Below are 16,644 nucleotides of genomic sequence, written 5' to 3' on the forward strand. Positions count from 1 at the left end.
CTCCAGCTTCCTAGGAATAGTCCAGCCCCGGAGGCTGAGAACTGCTGGAGGCTGAGTAAAGTCCAGAGGCTCAAGAGGACTGTGTTTTTGAGCAGTCAGGCAAGGAGGGGGCTGACAAGGCCTTAGGCTAAGTGATAGAGCTGTGTGACCTTGGAGAGAGCTGTGTCCCAGAGTGAGGCCGTGAAGCCAGAGTGAAGCCAGAGGGGAGAGGGCTGTGGATTTGAGAGAAGGAAGCTATAGCTGGACAGGAGGGGAAACTATTTTGCTTGTTGTTGGGTTCTTTTTTTATTGTTTTGTTTTTTAAGATGGAGAGATCGGAGCACATTTAAATGCTAATAATCTTCTTTTGAAAAGAAGTTATCTCTCCTCCCTATGATGAGATCTGGGTGGAGCTTGGCTTTAGGTAGCTGGAGGGACAAAGTCTTCTCCTTTGTTTTCCTAAAGAAGTACTTGGGCTTTGATCTTCCTCCAACCCTCCTCCTCCTCCTCCTCCTCCTCCTCCTCCAGATGTTCTTGGACTCCCAGGCAGGGTCTGTCCAGGAACAGCCCCCTGTGGAGGGACACCGGAACCCACTCCTGCCCAGGCTGTTGACTTCTGGAAGGAGCAAAGGCTGCCTTCCTCCACACCCATCCATGCCCCTTCAGCTCTCCCTTCTTCGGGTGCCCTCACTGGCTGCTTCAGGGCCTCCACAAACCTCTCCCACCCAGGAAATTGCAAGGCAGCTCAGTGTCCTGTTGTGGACTAGGGCACGGAGGTCATTTTGCAACACTTCCCAGAAAGAGGGGCCCTGGCACCATGAATTAACCTGGGACCTGCTGGAAGAACAAGCTGAGGGTGTCCAGACAGGCTGGGTCTATTCTGAGACACTGGGATCTGGAATTCCCAGGGTCCCTTTTCACCCTTGCCTTTCCAACCAGCAAGAAGCAACTCCTAGACATGAGCCTACCCACTCTCCCAGGGTCACAACTTTCCTACGCTCTCTTCCTGGACTCCGGGACCCCCACCTCCATCCCCTCCACTTCCAATGGCAGCAGGTGCCTCTCTCATCCATTTCTTCTTTCAACAAATATTGGAGTGCTTACTATTGTTAAAAAAAAAACCCCACAAGATTTACTCAGTGATTCATGAATTGGGCAGTATTCCATGTAGCAACTGGAAGGGTGCTCAGGGGGTGTACGAAATGGAAGTTTTTTTTACAGGGACATCTTTGGGGGAGATGAGAGGAAAGGTTAGTGTCATGCAGATTGCCTCTCTTTCTCTGGGGGATGGAGAGGGCCCCTGTGACAGATTGCTTTACTGGGGCTTGCCTGGAAAATTCCCATCACCGTGAGCACCTCACCATCCTAATCTATTTCAAGCTCAGGCCATGCTCTCTACAGTCCAAGGCTGCCCACACGGAAGGCAAGCAGTCAGACTCCTCGGGTTCCTATTCCAGCTCTCCCCCAGGTAAACTCGCACTGGGATACCATCTCTGCAAGCTTCTGTCCCTTCATCTGTGAAATGGGGATAATGAGAGTACCTACCGCGGAGGTTCTTTGGAGGGTTCAGCGAGATCAAGTAGGTAAAACAGTGCCTGGCATGGAGGAAATTCATACATTCGGTCATTTATTCAACAAATAGTTTTACTTTATTTCATTTTTAAAGACTTTATTTATTTTTAGAGAGCAGGGAAGGGAGGGAGAAAGAGAGGGAGAGAAACGTCGGTGTGAGGGTGTGAGAGAAAAACATCAATTGGTTGCCTCCCCAACCGGGAATCAAACTGGTGACCTTCCACTTTGCGGGATGACCCCCAACCAGCTGACCCACACCAGTCAGGTCTACAAACAGTTTTTAAGTGCCTCTTGCGTGCTAGGTATTGAGAAAGTAGCAGGGGGAAAAAAGGCAAAGCTTCTACATTCATTGATCTTGCATTTAAATAGGAAGAGGGTGGGGATCAGCAATAATAAATAAATAATGCTAGGTAGCAAAAGTGTGATGAGAAGCAATGAAGCACAACAGGCTGCTGGAGTGACGAAGATGTGGTAGGGTGGGAAGGTGGGCCGCAGCGATTTTTGTGTGAGGAGACCTCTCTGATAGAGGAGCTAAGCAAAGAACTAAATGAAGAGAGAGGAAGCCAGGCAGTTATCTGGTGGCAGAGGGTTCTAGGCACAGGGTTGGGGGGCAGAATATGCAAAAGCCCTGAGGCTGAAGTCTGGGGAGTCTCCAGGTTTCCCTGAAGCAGAGCAGCGGTAGAGGAGGAGGAGAGTGGTAGAATATGGGGTCAGCGGAGCCAGAAGCATGGGCCCTGGGGGCCATGTGAGGACTGTGGCTTTCCTCCTAGTAAGAAGAGCCTCTATGGAGGATTTTGAGCTGAAGATGAGGAGCTGACCTTGTTTTGAAAGGCTGCTGCAAGAAGAGACTAGAGGAGAGTAAGTGTGGCGGCAGGAATCTCCCAGTTAGAAGGATGTTGTAATAGTTCAGGCAAGAGATGATGATGGATTGGACCAGTTGCAAAGATAGAGAGAAGGATTACCTATACATAACAGCGTTAAAGAACAAAAACTCAGTCCAGTAAATTGGAAAATCTAATTGGCTTCATGGAGCAATTCATGAATCAGGCAGCAGCCCAACCTGCAGTTACAGAGGACCTTGGAGAAACTCTACAATGTGGCCAGTACGGAAGGCTTTTATAGGCAGAAACTGAGGGGAGGGGAGGGGGCAAGAAGATTATTAGCAAAAGAATAAAAAGGGTTGTTTCAGGCAAGGTTACCTTCCTTTATGGGATGGCAGAGGTCTTATCAGTCAGATTCTTTCAGCTTCCTGGGGAGAAGGGGCAGACCTCATTGGAACTGACAAGAAAATTTCAGAATAACTAATGAAGAGTACGTTCCTTACGAGTACATTAAGAGACATTCGAAACTGCAGTTAGGTCAGGTATTTAGTCTAGGTTTCATGTCACAGGCTTTAGCACAAGTGACTCCATTGGGGCCTGTGGTTTTCTCTTCAACAATAATTATTTCCAGAATAGAGGGCACAGCCCTCACCCTCTCACACTACAGACAGATCGAGCAGGTCAGGGTGGTATGGCCATAGGCCTCAATACATTTAATTAAAAAAAAAAAAACCAATTAGAGCTAATAAACGGAAAAAAAAATCACACAGTGCTAAGGTTTGCACAAATCACTTTGGTCATGAAGTCATAGCCAGTTCAGAGCCCTAGACTGACTCTCAGTCATTTGCATCCAGACATGCACACCTTCTTGGGACAAAGACACAGGGTGGCCCTGGCTGGTGTGGCTCAGTGGATTGAACGCCCACCTGCAAACCAATAGGTCGTCAGTTCCATTCTTAGCCAGGGCACAGGCCTGGGCCAGCGCGAGAGGCAAGCAATCACACACAACAATTGTTTCTCTCCCTCTCTTTCTCCCTTCCTTCTACTCTCTTTAAAAATAAATAAATAAAATCTTAAAGAGGGAAAGAGGGGGGGGGCGGGGGGGGGCGTGACAGTGAATAATGAAGGAGGAATGGAGGACAGTCTTATCTCAGGAGGCAGAGTGAATGTCATCTCTGAGGTGGGTCAGGGCCTATCTGCCTCACGTTTTGCCCAGGGCTTTGAAGATTTCCTGTGGATTAGAGCAGGGTGGGAGGGGTCCTATGAGATACTGTACAGCCCAGGGGAGGAAGCCTGCCCTTGGACACGAAAACCTGAATTCTAGTCCACACTCCGCATTTTACTGGCTGGAAAGCCATGGAGTCAGTTTATTTTTCTGTTTTCCTGCAAGATGGGAATAATAATATCTATTCCAAACAGCAATTAAGTTAAGTCTGGAGTACTGGAGTACACTAATTTGAATTTTTAATAAGGACAATATAGTGCACTTGCAATTTAAAAAGAAAACAAAGTGTTATTTTCACTATTTTTAAATTTTCCTGTTTTATTGAGTTATAACTGACATACAGCATTGTATTAGTTTAAGGTGTAATTATTTGACATATGTATATGTTATAAAATGACTATCACAATAAGTTCGGTTGACATCCGTCACCTCACATAGTTACAATTTTTTTGTGTGATGAGAACTTTTCTTTTTTTAGATTTTACTTATTTGTTTTTAGAGAGAGGGGAAGGGAGGGAGAAAGAGAGGGAGAGAAACATCGATTGGTTGCTTCACACGAGTGCCCCAACCAAGGACCAAACCCACAACTCAGGCATGTGCCCTGACTGGGAATCGAACTGGTGAATCTTTGCTTTGCAAGATGATGCCCGGCCAACTGAGCTACACCAGTCAGGGCTGTGATGAGAACTTTTAAGATCGACTCTCTTGGCAACTTTGAAACATAGCATTCGTAACTACAGTTACCCTGCTGTACATTACGTCCCCAGAATTTACTCATCTTACAACAGGGTGTAAGTACCTTTTGACCACCTTCATCTATTTCCCCCAGAAATAAGATATTTTTAAAAGAGCAATGATGTGGGCTGCATCAATCTGCCCACCTCACAGGGTTGCTGTGAACTGAATTGGGGTTGGGTGCATGTGCGTGTCGGTGCATGTGTGTGTGTGCGCGCGTGGACAGCACTATGCTCTGAGGCCCTGAGGCCTTGTTTTGCTTTTCTCTGTGGCCAGTGGAGGAGCAGAGAGATGCCCTCTTTCCAGCCTCACTGAGGAGAGGTGTGACTCACTGCAGGGAAGCCGCTGTCCTCTGCGTTGCTAAAGAAGTTGCGGGCGTCCTCAGAGCAGCAGCAGGTGCTGATGGAAGCGCAGAGGCTGTGGGCAGAGGGCTGGAGACGGTAAGGGCGTGGGCCCCCTGGACTCACCTGCATTCCCATGGCAGTCACCTCACTTCCTGCCACATTAGTTACCCCTGATCAAGCTAAACTGGATTGCCTGGTGGCATTGCCTGCTTCTAGATGGCAGAGGGCCACCTGCCTCAGAAGCTGACGTGCCAAGGACTGGAAGGGGTCAAGACTTACTCATCACCAGTGAGGCTGCGGTGGTAGCCAGACTTGACCAGAGCATCGTTGTTCAGTGGCTCATTCTGTTTCTCACTCCAGAGCTCTAAAGCAGAAGCCAAGTAGGTGCTGAGAGCCCCCTCTGGATGGTGCCCGAGTAATGGCTAACCGTGATGGCGTGCTCACTGTGCCAGGCCCGCTGGAGCCCTTTAGGCTCATCGTCTCCCTGACCACGCTGACCCTGTGTGAAGCACGAACCGTTGTGTGCATTCTCACTCTACAGACGAGGGAACGGAGGCACAGCGAGGTTGAAGAGCTTGCTCGAAGCCACACAGCCAATCAGTGGCAGAGCCAGAAGTCACCCCCAGGTTGGTGCCTTGTCCAGGCCCACCCTCTAAGCTACTCGGCCTCCTATAGGATTAACACAGAAGCATACTCAGAATCTCAGAGCAGTTGACACCTTTCAGATTGGCCTTATTTACAGACAGGGACATGGGGAAGGGAGGACAAGGATCAAGGTGAGAGATTACACTCTACCCTCCAAAGATGTCCCCTTTTCCCCATTGATCTCCATCTCCAACGCTCTCATTCTTGTTCATCTGTCACCGTCATCTGTGGACGTCACAGGCCCTACCTGTCTCCCTCTTTCCTCTGCTCCACCCCTGCAATCTGTTCTCCTGCTAAAACCCCTCCAAAGGCTTCCTGTGGAACCCTTTAGAGTCCTTACCACGGCTTACAGGCCCCCATGACCCTGCTTATCTCCCTGTCACATCCTCGGCTCACTGTGCCCCAGCCACGGTGGCCTTCTTCCCACTTGGGCTATTCTGCCTCAGGCTCGTGTCCTTGTACAGTCTGACCTCTGCGACTGGCTTGGGAATGAAGGTCAGGATAGCTGACGCTGAGTGCTCCCAATATCCTCTTCATTGGTGAGTGCTCACTTCCTTGATCCTTCCCACAGCCTTATGGGGTAGGTCTTATTATTAGCATCCTATGTTTCAGATGAGGAAACTGAGGCCCTGGACATTTACAGGAACTTGGGCAAGGTCATACAGCTGGGGAATGGGAGAACTGTGATTTGAACCTGGGAGCCTAACTTTTTAAAAAATTGATTTTAGAGAGAGAGGAAAGGAGAGGGGAGGGGGAAAGAGAGAGAGAAAGAAAGAAACACTGTTTGCCTCCTGTACACCTCAACTGGGGATCAAACCCACCACTTAGGTATGTGTCCTGACTGGAAATCGAACCCACAACCTTTTGGTGTACAGGACAATGCTCCAATGAACTGAGCCACCCAGCCAGGGCTTGGCCAGGTCTGACTCTTAATCACTAGTCTGTACAGCTTGCTCAGCATATAGGAGAGAGGCATTACTATCCTTAATTTCTGGGGCAGGGGGTTCTTTGGGTAAAGCAGGGGCCACACACCCAGTGCTACAGGAGCCAAGTAGGGAATTTGCATGGGAACAAGAAGCAGCCAGGAGTGTCAGACAACGGGCCATGGTGGGGACAATGTTGCACTGGAGGGCATGTGGCCTTCTACAGCCATCCACCCTTGCGGCTCTCAGCTGCAGAAAAGTATTGCTAGGAGGAAATGCAGGCTCAGAGGTGATTTTTCCACAGAAGCCACAAATCTGGGTTTTTAAGTGAAATCTCCCAGTTGCATCAATGGCGGCCACTATGGGCTGACTGGCCGGCCGCAGTGCACAGGGCACTAGCTTGCAGCCTCAGGTCTGAGACGTAAGCCATCTCCTTTCACCTCCAGCTCCTGCTCACTTGTTTTCCCTGCCCCTCCATTTTGCTGTTTTGCTCTTCTTCCTTTTCTTCACTCTTCCCTGTCTCCTGACCTGCCTCTTGAGTAGCCCAGCCACCCATTTGCTCATTGTGGGGTCTGGTTGCTCTGGCTGAGGGAGTGGGAATGACCCACACCAGCAGGGGACTCCAGATACAGGGGTCCTCTGGGCTGCAGGGCCCAAGGGCACCCACTGGGCTGAATGTGGCAGCCGGGGAGGAGCAGAAGTGGGTGCTGTGGCCAGGGAGCATGTGGCTACAGGTTGTCCCCCAGGCTGGCATTCCACAAGGAAGACCAGGCAAGCCTTCTTGCTTCCAGCCTCTCCAAACCTGCTCTAGAGAGAATCCTTACATCTCCTGGGCAGTAGAGGATATTCCCGTTTAAGGCCCTACTTTGCAAAAGGGTTTCTTCCTGAACATTATCCCCGAACTACTCCTGACTGGCCCTGTTCTTCGTTGCCTGTTGAGGAGAGAGAACTTGTCTGCCAGATACTAGTAGTGCTAAGCACCCTATGGGAATTAACCTCCTTGCTCTTCATAGAAACCTTTGAAATAGGTTCTATTATTATTCCCACTTCTCAGATGAGAAAAGTGAGGCCCAATCAGGTTTATTTGCCTAATGTCACTTAGCTAGTATATGGCAGAGCCCACATCTTAACTAATCGGTCTGTTTCCAGGGCATACCTTATGCTAACCTTCTTCCCCTAAATGATCTGAAGTATCACGACGTTCGAAATATTATTCTTCATTTCACAGATGAGGAAACTCAGGCCTGCAGAGCTTGAGTAACTTGCCCAAGGTCCTGCAGCTGGGACAGGATGGAGATGGGACTTGAACCATCACCTTCTTATCCAAGCACGTGAGCTGGTTCTGCAGCGCTTAGTAATGCCCAGGATGGTTTGCTTCCCATGATCCTACTCACCTGATCCTGAAAGGTCCACAAGGCAATTGCTCGGTGGAAATATTGGGAGCAGCCATGACCGGTGTGGCTCAGTTAGTTGGGTGCCATCCCACAAAGTGAAAGGTCACCAGTTCAATTCCCGATCAGGGCACATGCCTGGGTTGTGGGCTCCGTCCCTGGTCAGGGCATGTATAGGAGTCAACGGATCGATGTTTCTCTCTCACATCAATGTTTCTCATTTTCTCTTTCTCCCTTTCTTCCTCTCCTCTAAAAATAAATAAATACACTTATTTTAAAAAACAAAAGAGAGAAAACACTGGGGGTAGTGACTGGACCAAGGTCAGAGTCCAGGCCTCCTGAACCTAAGACCTACTCTTCCCTCCACGTTCTGGCTCTTCTGTTGCCTTCCCAGAGTTTCTGGCCCTGAAGGCCTGAGCCTGACTCCCTAACCCTCACCACCTGGCACTAGTTTGAGCAGAGTCCCTTAGGAATCCTCATGGTCATTCTGGTGTGGATCATCCAGGAAAAAGTAGGGCAGATGGCCTTCATCCTTCCTGCCCCACCCGACACTATTCCAGGAAGTGCCTCACCCAGTGGGGCCATTCTCAGCTGGAATTCCCTTCATGGAGCTACTGCTTGGGCCACCATGCAGCCAGACCACCAGAGGGTCCGGTGAGGGGGTCTCTGAGACGCCACAAACCTGCAGAAACAAGGAAAAGTGATCCTCTGGCACCAAGTCCCAGGGTGGCCAGGTAGGGCCAGTTGATGGCCCTGTGACCTGTGGGGTCACACAGCAGCCTGTGTTTAGAAGGTTCTCCCTGTTTGTTTACTATTCTGCTGTCAGTGTCTTCAAATTCTTAATAACTTTTGAACAAGGACCCCACGAATTATGTAACAGGTCCTGGGGGTCAGGAAATAGCCCAGCTGCTTGGCCTCCCTTTCTTCTACCCCCAGGAGGCCTGTCCTGGCAAAGGAGGCTGGCTTTTCTTTGTTTTGGGGGATCCTCCCTGAGGACTCAAGCTGGTTCACGGCACGGCTTCGGCCCTGTCAGCCATACGTGATAGGTTTGGGGTTGGGAAGGGCTCCGAAGGACAGGTAGTGGCTAATACCAATTGGAACCACAGGGTTTCCTCAGCAAAGCCTTCCACTGTAGATGAAGGGAGACTGAGGCCCAGAGAGGGAAAGATACCTGTGTGAGTTTGCACAGCAAGTAGGTGTTTGGACTAACAGAGCGATTCTTTTCCTTACTGCCTGTACCCTGCTAGGGGCAGGCAAGCAGTGCAGAGGAGGAGCGCTCATTTACCACCGGCTGGGCCTTGGAAGACTTCTGTCGTCTTAATGAAACTGTGAAGTTATGTTTCAGCTCCTGGCAGCAGGATCCCCACAGGCTGGGAGCAGCCTGCCTGCCTTGGAAGCCAAACCGAAGCATGAACTCCCTTTAAAATATTTTTTTAAAGAAAGAGGGACAAGATTTTTAAAAAGAAAGAAAAATAAAAGCAAAACCAAAACGTGGCCAGCCAGCAGAGCACCTTGGCAGATGCTTTGGGTACAGCGGCATGTCCTGGCTACCTCCCCTGCTGGGCACACACCCAGGCCCGGCCCCTCACCCAGGGCCTTCCAGCACTGAGCTTACCTCATCCACCCAGCAAACCTGTCTGATGCTATTTTTGTTACCACTTAGCAGATGTAGAAATTCAGGCTCAGGAGGTCAAGTGCCTTTCCTGGGATTTCTTATGCAATGCTTTTAGAGCTCACCGATCAAATGAGACAATGCACGGGAAGTGTCGAACACAGTGCCGAGTGCATAGTAAATGCTCAGTTTAGGGGTAGGTGTAGGAGATCCCACCAGCTGCAAGCGGCAAAACCGGGATTCAGACTCAAACTTTTGCATCTGCAGCCCCGTGCTCTATTCCTACTATCTGGGGACTCCTGGTGCCTGAGCCCTGGTCAGTTAAACCTTGATTGATTTAAACTCTGCTGCCTAGAGCTCACAATTAGGTTGATTTTCCCCCTCAGCACTGACACAGAATAGTCAGAAAAGTAAATCCACAGGAAACAAAACCGGGATTCAGAATGTAGTCTCTGAAGGCAATTTCTCAGGAATATTCGGTAGTTAGTCCCCACTCTTGCTGCCTGCCTGCGTCTTCTCTGTCCTCAAGCCCAGAATGAGAGTGACACATTATAGTTGTTCAAAAATGTGTGGCAGAAAGGAAGAAAGGAGGACAGAAGCTCCTTGCTTCCTCAAGTTAGCCAGGAAAGATCCAGTTATATTTATAAGATAGTCTTTGCTAAAGAAGGAAGGCTTCCTAACCCATTTTAGAATTTTAAAATTTTCACACCAAAGGATATATAGGTAAGGGAATGAACTCGTGTTAATCAGGAATTCAGTTAAGCAGAACGGTTGGTCCCCAGTTCTTGTCACTTGGGGTCCAGCTGCAATAGCTCGGCATCCAGAAGCCTCCCTTAAGCTAGGTACTACATTTACTGAGGTGATCATTTCATAACTTATCTAAATGTCTAATCACTATGTTGTACACCTGAAAGTAATATAATATTTATGTCAACTGTAACTGAAAAAGAAAAAAATATTTTTTAAAAAAGAACCAAGCCCATGAGACATCATCACTCTTAGCTGATACCTGGGAATCAGGTCCCTGGTGCCACCACTGCCTCCCCAGGGGACAGAGCTGGTTATTGTCCCAGACAGACCCACTCTGTCTAACTTGGGCCGTTGGAAGGGACCTCAGTGAGCGTAAAGTGTGCAGCTCTAGCTGGTGGGATGTCAGCGAAATGACACATGACCCAGGCCCTCTTTTCCAGGAAGAGCTTTCTACATAGAAGGACTTGAGGTGAACCCTTTTAAAGCCAAGAATTTCATCCTAATTTATTTAAAGTGAACACTGATGCCAAACATGATCTTTTAAAAGAATAACAATGGGGGGAAATGTACAGGGCATAAGAAGCATAAATAGTAGGCCCAAAATAGACAGGGGGAGATTAAGAATAGCATAGGAAATGTAGAAGCCAAAGAACTTATATATACGACCCATGAACATAAATTAAGGGGGAGGAATGCAGGGGTGGGGTGCAGGGTAGAGGGAATAAAGAGGGGGAAATGGGACAACTGTAATAGCATCATCAATAAAATATACTTAAAAATAAAATAAAAGAATAACAGTAAAACATTTATTTATCCTTCACTGTAGTCAAGGCACTTTTTACAAATTTGATGTAATTCTGGAAACCACCCTTTAGGCTAAATATTTATGTATATTTTTCAGATGATATGGTAGGTAACGACGGCCACAAATTCTTTGTCACGCCTCTCTTGGAGGGGTGGCGTCTAGCTCCCCTTCACTTGAATCTGGTGACTGGTGACAAATTAGGGTTCCCATGACTCCCACCTCAGGGCTCAATGATTTGCTAGAATGGCTCACAAAACTCAGGGAAACATTTGTGATCGTTTGCCAGATTATTACAAAGGGTATAATAAAGGACACAGATGAACAGCCAGGTAAACAGGTACACAGAGTGAGGTACGGAAGGGCCCCAAGGGCAGGAGCTTCTGTTCTGGTGCATTTGGGATGCACTACCTTCCTAGACTTGGCCGTGCTCGCCAACTCAGAAACTCTCTCAACCATGCTCTTCTAGAACTTTTATGGCGCCTTCATCACGTAGGTGTGATCAATGATCCACTCAATCTCCAGCCCTTCTCCCCTCCCCAGAGGATGGAGGGCGGATCAGAAAATTCCACGCTTCTAATCATGGCTTGGTCTTTCTGATGAGCAACTCTTGCTAATGCGCGAGTTGCTGCATTAGAACAAAAGGCACCTCTTACCACTTAGGAAATTACAAGGGTTTTAGGGTCTGTGTGTCAGAAACTGGTGGCAGAATATAATAATACATATTTTTTTCTATTATTTTACGAGTTCTCCTGCTATCCAAGAATGCAGAGGGGCCAAGCCCCAAACAGTGTAAGTAACTTCCTAAGGCTTCACTGTAAGGAGCAAAGCTGGAATTTGAACATGGCCTATTGTAGACATTCAATTTTTACCTCTTATATTTCAAAATAATTAAAAAAAATTTCTTTTGCCTTGGCTGGTGTGGCTCAGTGGGTTGGACGTCATCCTGCAAACTGAAAGGTCACCGGTTCAGTTCCCTGTCAGGACCCATGCCTGGGTTTCGGGCAAGGTCCCTGGGTGGGGGATGGAGGAGGCAACCAACTGGTGTTTTTCTTCCACGTCAGTGTTTCTCTCCCTCTGTTTCTTTCCTCTGTAGAAATAAATAAAATCTTTTAAAAAAATTATAAGTTTCTTTTATTTATTGATTTGAGGGACAGAGAGGAAGGGGACAGATGCGGGGGACGGGGAGGGGGGGAAAGAGAGAGAGGCTCATTGTTCCACTTACTGACACATTCATAGGTTGATTCTTGTATGTGCCCTGATAGGGGATCGAACTCACAACCTTCCTTGGTGTATCAGAATGACACTCTAGCTGACCTCTCTGACCAGGGTGAGAAAAACAATTTTATGTTTTAAAACTCAAACTAGTCATGCATGAAGTTTTAAAAATCCAGGGGTACTAAAAAGCTTTGATCAAACTCCAGCTGTCCTTTGTCCCAACTCTGCCCATCTCTGTCTAGTCCTGGTCTCCACGTCCAGCTCTTTTAAGCTGTTTCTTTTGGCAGTTTTCTCGGTATTTTAACTAGTGTGCTCAGCATGCTATTTCCTGATTGTAAAAGCAGTACTTACTGACTAATGATTTTGTTTTCTTACGCCTGAACCTGAAGTCCCTTCCTCCCTTTTAAAAATGAGGTTATGTCATAAGGGAAACTTTAGGGTTAAATAATCAAACAATACTTTAACAAGTTATAGAAATGATCCCTGAAAGTACAGTCTGAGTATGCACTTTGTTATGAGCATGTCAATATTATTCACTACTGTGTTAAGTAGTTTGCTATGATGACATTTTTTTTTAATTGATTTTAGAGAGACAGGAAAGGAGGGAGAGAGAGAGAGAAACATCAGTTTGTTGTTCCACTTACTTATGCATTCATTGGTTGATTCTTGTACATTCCCTGACCTGCAACCTTGGCGCTCCAATCAACTGAGCCACCCGCAGGGCAGGAAGTGCGTGTTTTAGCCTCACACCTGATTGGGAGTTTGGTTGTGTATTGAAGTCTAGTTGGAAAATTTTCACTTAAAACGATGAAGGCATTGTTATCTTCTAGTTGCAGCGAATGCTAAGAGGCATGCTCTCCCTCCTCGCATCTCAGAAAATCTTTAACATTTTCTCTTTACTTCCCAGCGTGCTGCTCTTGAAATTCAATTGATTGGCCTAAGTGTGGAGACTCATCTCTTTCAATTCTGGGAACTTTCCTCAAGTAATTTCTTTGAAAATATCCCCCTGCTTTCCTCCTCCCCCAACCCCACCTTTTCTCTGTTCTCTATTTCTGGAATTCCTGTTAGACAGATGTTGGACCTCAGCTGAAACTCTAATTTTCTTATCTCTTCTTTCCCATCTCTTTAGTTTTTCTGTTCTGCTTTCTGGGAAATTTTCTTAACTTTTCAACTCTTCTTTTAATGTACTTTTTAATTTGGCTGTCATACTTTTAATGTTTAGGTGCTAGTTTTTATTTGGTTCACTTTTCAAAGCATTCTTTTCTTGTTTTATTAACTGTGGGACCTTCTGTATTTCATTTTTATTCTCTCTAAAGAACTTCTTTTGACAATCCTTTCAAGGCAAGTCTGCCCGTAACAAATTCCCTCAATTCTTTCCCCCTCAATTTCTATTTGTCTGAGAAAGTCTTTATTTCCCCTTTACTTCGGAATCATTTCACAGGGTACAGAATTCTAGGCTGGTGTTTTCTTTCTCTCACCATTTAAAATATTTCACTCAACCCTCTTCTTGCTTACATGGATTCTGAGGAGAAGTCAGATTTAGTTCTTATCTTTGCTTCTCTGTAGGTAAGGTGTTTCCCTCCCATTCTAGCTCCTTCCAGGATTTTCTTTTTATCTTGATTTAAAAAAATTTTTTTGAAATAACTCGATGTCCTATTTGGGGGGACATTTATCCTGTTTGGTTTTCTCTGAGCTTCCTGACTCTGTGGTTTGGTGTCTGACATTCATTTGGGGGAAATTTTCCGTCATTCTTGATTCAAATATAGTTTCTGTTCCTTTTTCTCTTCTCCCTCTGGTATTCCCATTATGCATACGTTAGTCTTTTAGTAGTTGTCCCATGGTTCCTGGACTTCCTTTTCTGCTCTTTTTTGACTCTTTTTTTCTATTTGCTTTTCAGGTTGGGAGGTATTTGTTGAGATATCCGGAAGCTCAGATTTCCTTAGGGGTAACCAAGGTTACTTAGAAACCCATCAAAGGTAATTTTCCATCTCTTTAACAGTGCTTTTTATGTCGGGTATTTCTTTTTTGAGTCTTTCTTAGAATTTCCACCTCTCTGCTTCCATTGCCTATCTGTTTTCCCATGAGGTCTGTTGTATCCACCAGAGCCCTTAGCATATGAATCATAGTTGTTTCAAATTCCTGGTGTGATAATCCCGACATCCCTGCCGTAAATCTAGCTCTGATGCTTGCTCTGTCCTACGCCGCCTTTGCCCTCTAGTGTGCCTTGCTATTTTTTCTTGAGGGCTGGACATAATGTACCTGGTAAAAGGAGTTGCTGAGCCCTTGGTGACCTGGGGGCAAGGTGTGGGGGGAGCCGCAGTGTTGTTTGGTTCTATAATCAGATCCGTCTTTCAGCCAGCCCGCACGCTTCTGCACTGTGGACTGCAGTGTGCGTCTCAGCGCCGTTGCGTGGCTGGAGCGTGCTGCTGGAGCTGTGCATTTCCCTTCCTCCACGTTGAGGGCTAGAGCTGGCTGGAGTTGGGTGTTTCCCTGCCCCTAGCTCCATTAGGTTGCGGAGCTGGGTAGGCTACAGTTAAAATCTGAGTTTCTCCTGAGGGCAGATCTCGTTAAGAAGAACATCATGCTCTGGCCTTTTTCAAAGTAGTTCCTTTTACCCTGCCTGCCAGAAGCACAAAGGGATTATTCTGTCTACAGCGAGGGCCTGCTACAGCTCTGGGAGGCAAAGTGCGCAAAAGTGCTCCAGTCCCGCATGGCTGAGGCCCCTGGAGCTGTCCCCTCTCAGACCTGTCCCCACGGAGCCTGCGGCAATTCATCGGACCACAGTTCAGGTTTCGGTGGCGCTGGTTCCCATGCACGTTTCTGCCTGTGAGGTTCTGCTCTATTATTTGTCACTCTTTCCAATTTGCGGGGCAGTGGGGTGCGCGGCACCCGGACCTATCTTACAGATCTAGTAGTTGATGACTCTCGAGCTTGGTGTTAGGATGGAGGGAGCACTTCCATGCTTCTTACATGCTGGCGTGGAAGCACATCAATTTCATTTTTAATGGAAAATGCCATTACAATAGCCAAGATCTGGAAACAGCCCAAGTGCCCATCACTTAGAAGTAGATGAGTGGATAGAAAAAGCTGTGGTATCTTTATGCAATGGAATACTATGCAGCTGTAAAGAAGGAACTCTTATTCTTTGCAAAAGCATGGAAGGAACTGGAAAATACTAAGCTATGTGAAATAAGCCAGTCAGAGAAAGACAAGTACCACATGATCTCACTCGTATGTGGAATCTAATGAACAAAGTAAACTGATGAACAAAATAGGACCAGAGGCAAGGGCACATGGAACAGACTGACAGTTCTCAGAGGGGAGGGGTTGGGGGACTAGAAGAGATTAGCAAAAGAACATATATGCATAGCCCATGGACACAGACAGCAATATGGTGACGATCTCAGGGTGGGGGACGGGGGCTAGGTGGAGGGGGGCAAAGGGGAGGAATTGCAGACATCTGTGATAGTGTCAGCAATTAAAAAAAAAGGAAAAGCAAAAGCAAAATGACCAAATGGTTGGATCCTGTGCCTGCCCCCTCATTCTCCTGTAACCTCTCCCATCCCCAGGAAGCACAATGTTTGGAGGACAGGGTGTCTGCCTTCCTGGCTACGCTGTCTCTGGCCTTCTTCCACACCTACTGAAAATTTTATTTTATTTATTTTTTCAAAGATGTAATTGGCTTTGTTGAGCAATCTGTGAATCTGGCAGCATCCCATCTAGCAACTAGAAGGGGCTCCCCTTATTTTATTTTTAAGAATTTTTTCCATCAGCAGTGAATTATACCCAAATCTGGATTTGCAGTATCTAATCTACATCTAGCACGTGGACCTACACTGTTAGTTTCTGTGATTGTTTGATTGGTCGGATTCCCCCACTAGGCCGTTGGCCGTGATGTAGAGGTGGCCCTGTCCCGGGAATAGGGGTTTGACTTAGAAGTTCCAGGCAGCTGTCCAATCACTCGGAGCCCCAGTCACTCAGAAGAGTCTCCTCTGAAGCGCAAGGCTCTTCCCTTCCATGCGCAGAAATTAAACAATGGTGACCTCTAGTGACCAAAGGAAGAAACTGCAGTGGCATGCTCCTCGCGGTACAGAGAACTGACCAACGTGATCTCTGCTTTCTTGTAAATACTTCACATAGATTATTATGACCTTTGTTCTCGGATTGTAATACCGACGGCTACAAGGTGGACACCCTCACTCCCACTTTATAGTGCAGGAAAGTGGGGCTCAGAGAAGCGAACTGGTTCCCTGAGTTCCGACAGTATAAGAGGCAGTGCTGAGATCCAAGCCAGGTCCGCCTTGGATTTGCCCACCAGTCCCCTGCTACTGTGGTCGCAGAAGCAGAGCGCGGGAAACACTAGGAGCGTTAGCAACGCAGACCTCAGGCCCCACCCCAGGCCCAGAGAATCAGAGTTTGGACCCTGCACCAATAAAAATTCCGTATGCACATCGAAGTTGAAGAAAAATCCCTGACTCTGGGGAAGCAGTAGGGGAAGCCCAGCCTGTGTCTGCCTAAGGAGAAAATGAGTTTTCACATTTCTTCTCTAAACACGGGTTCCTAGCTTTCTAGAAAGCACTTCTGTCATTTTCATGTACTTTCCCCTTTCCCCTGGGAGGTAATAAGA

The sequence above is a fragment of the Desmodus rotundus genome, chromosome 12 (assembly GCF_022682495.2).
Source record: "Desmodus rotundus isolate HL8 chromosome 12, HLdesRot8A.1, whole genome shotgun sequence".
Lineage (NCBI taxonomy): Eukaryota > Metazoa > Chordata > Mammalia > Chiroptera > Phyllostomidae > Desmodus > Desmodus rotundus.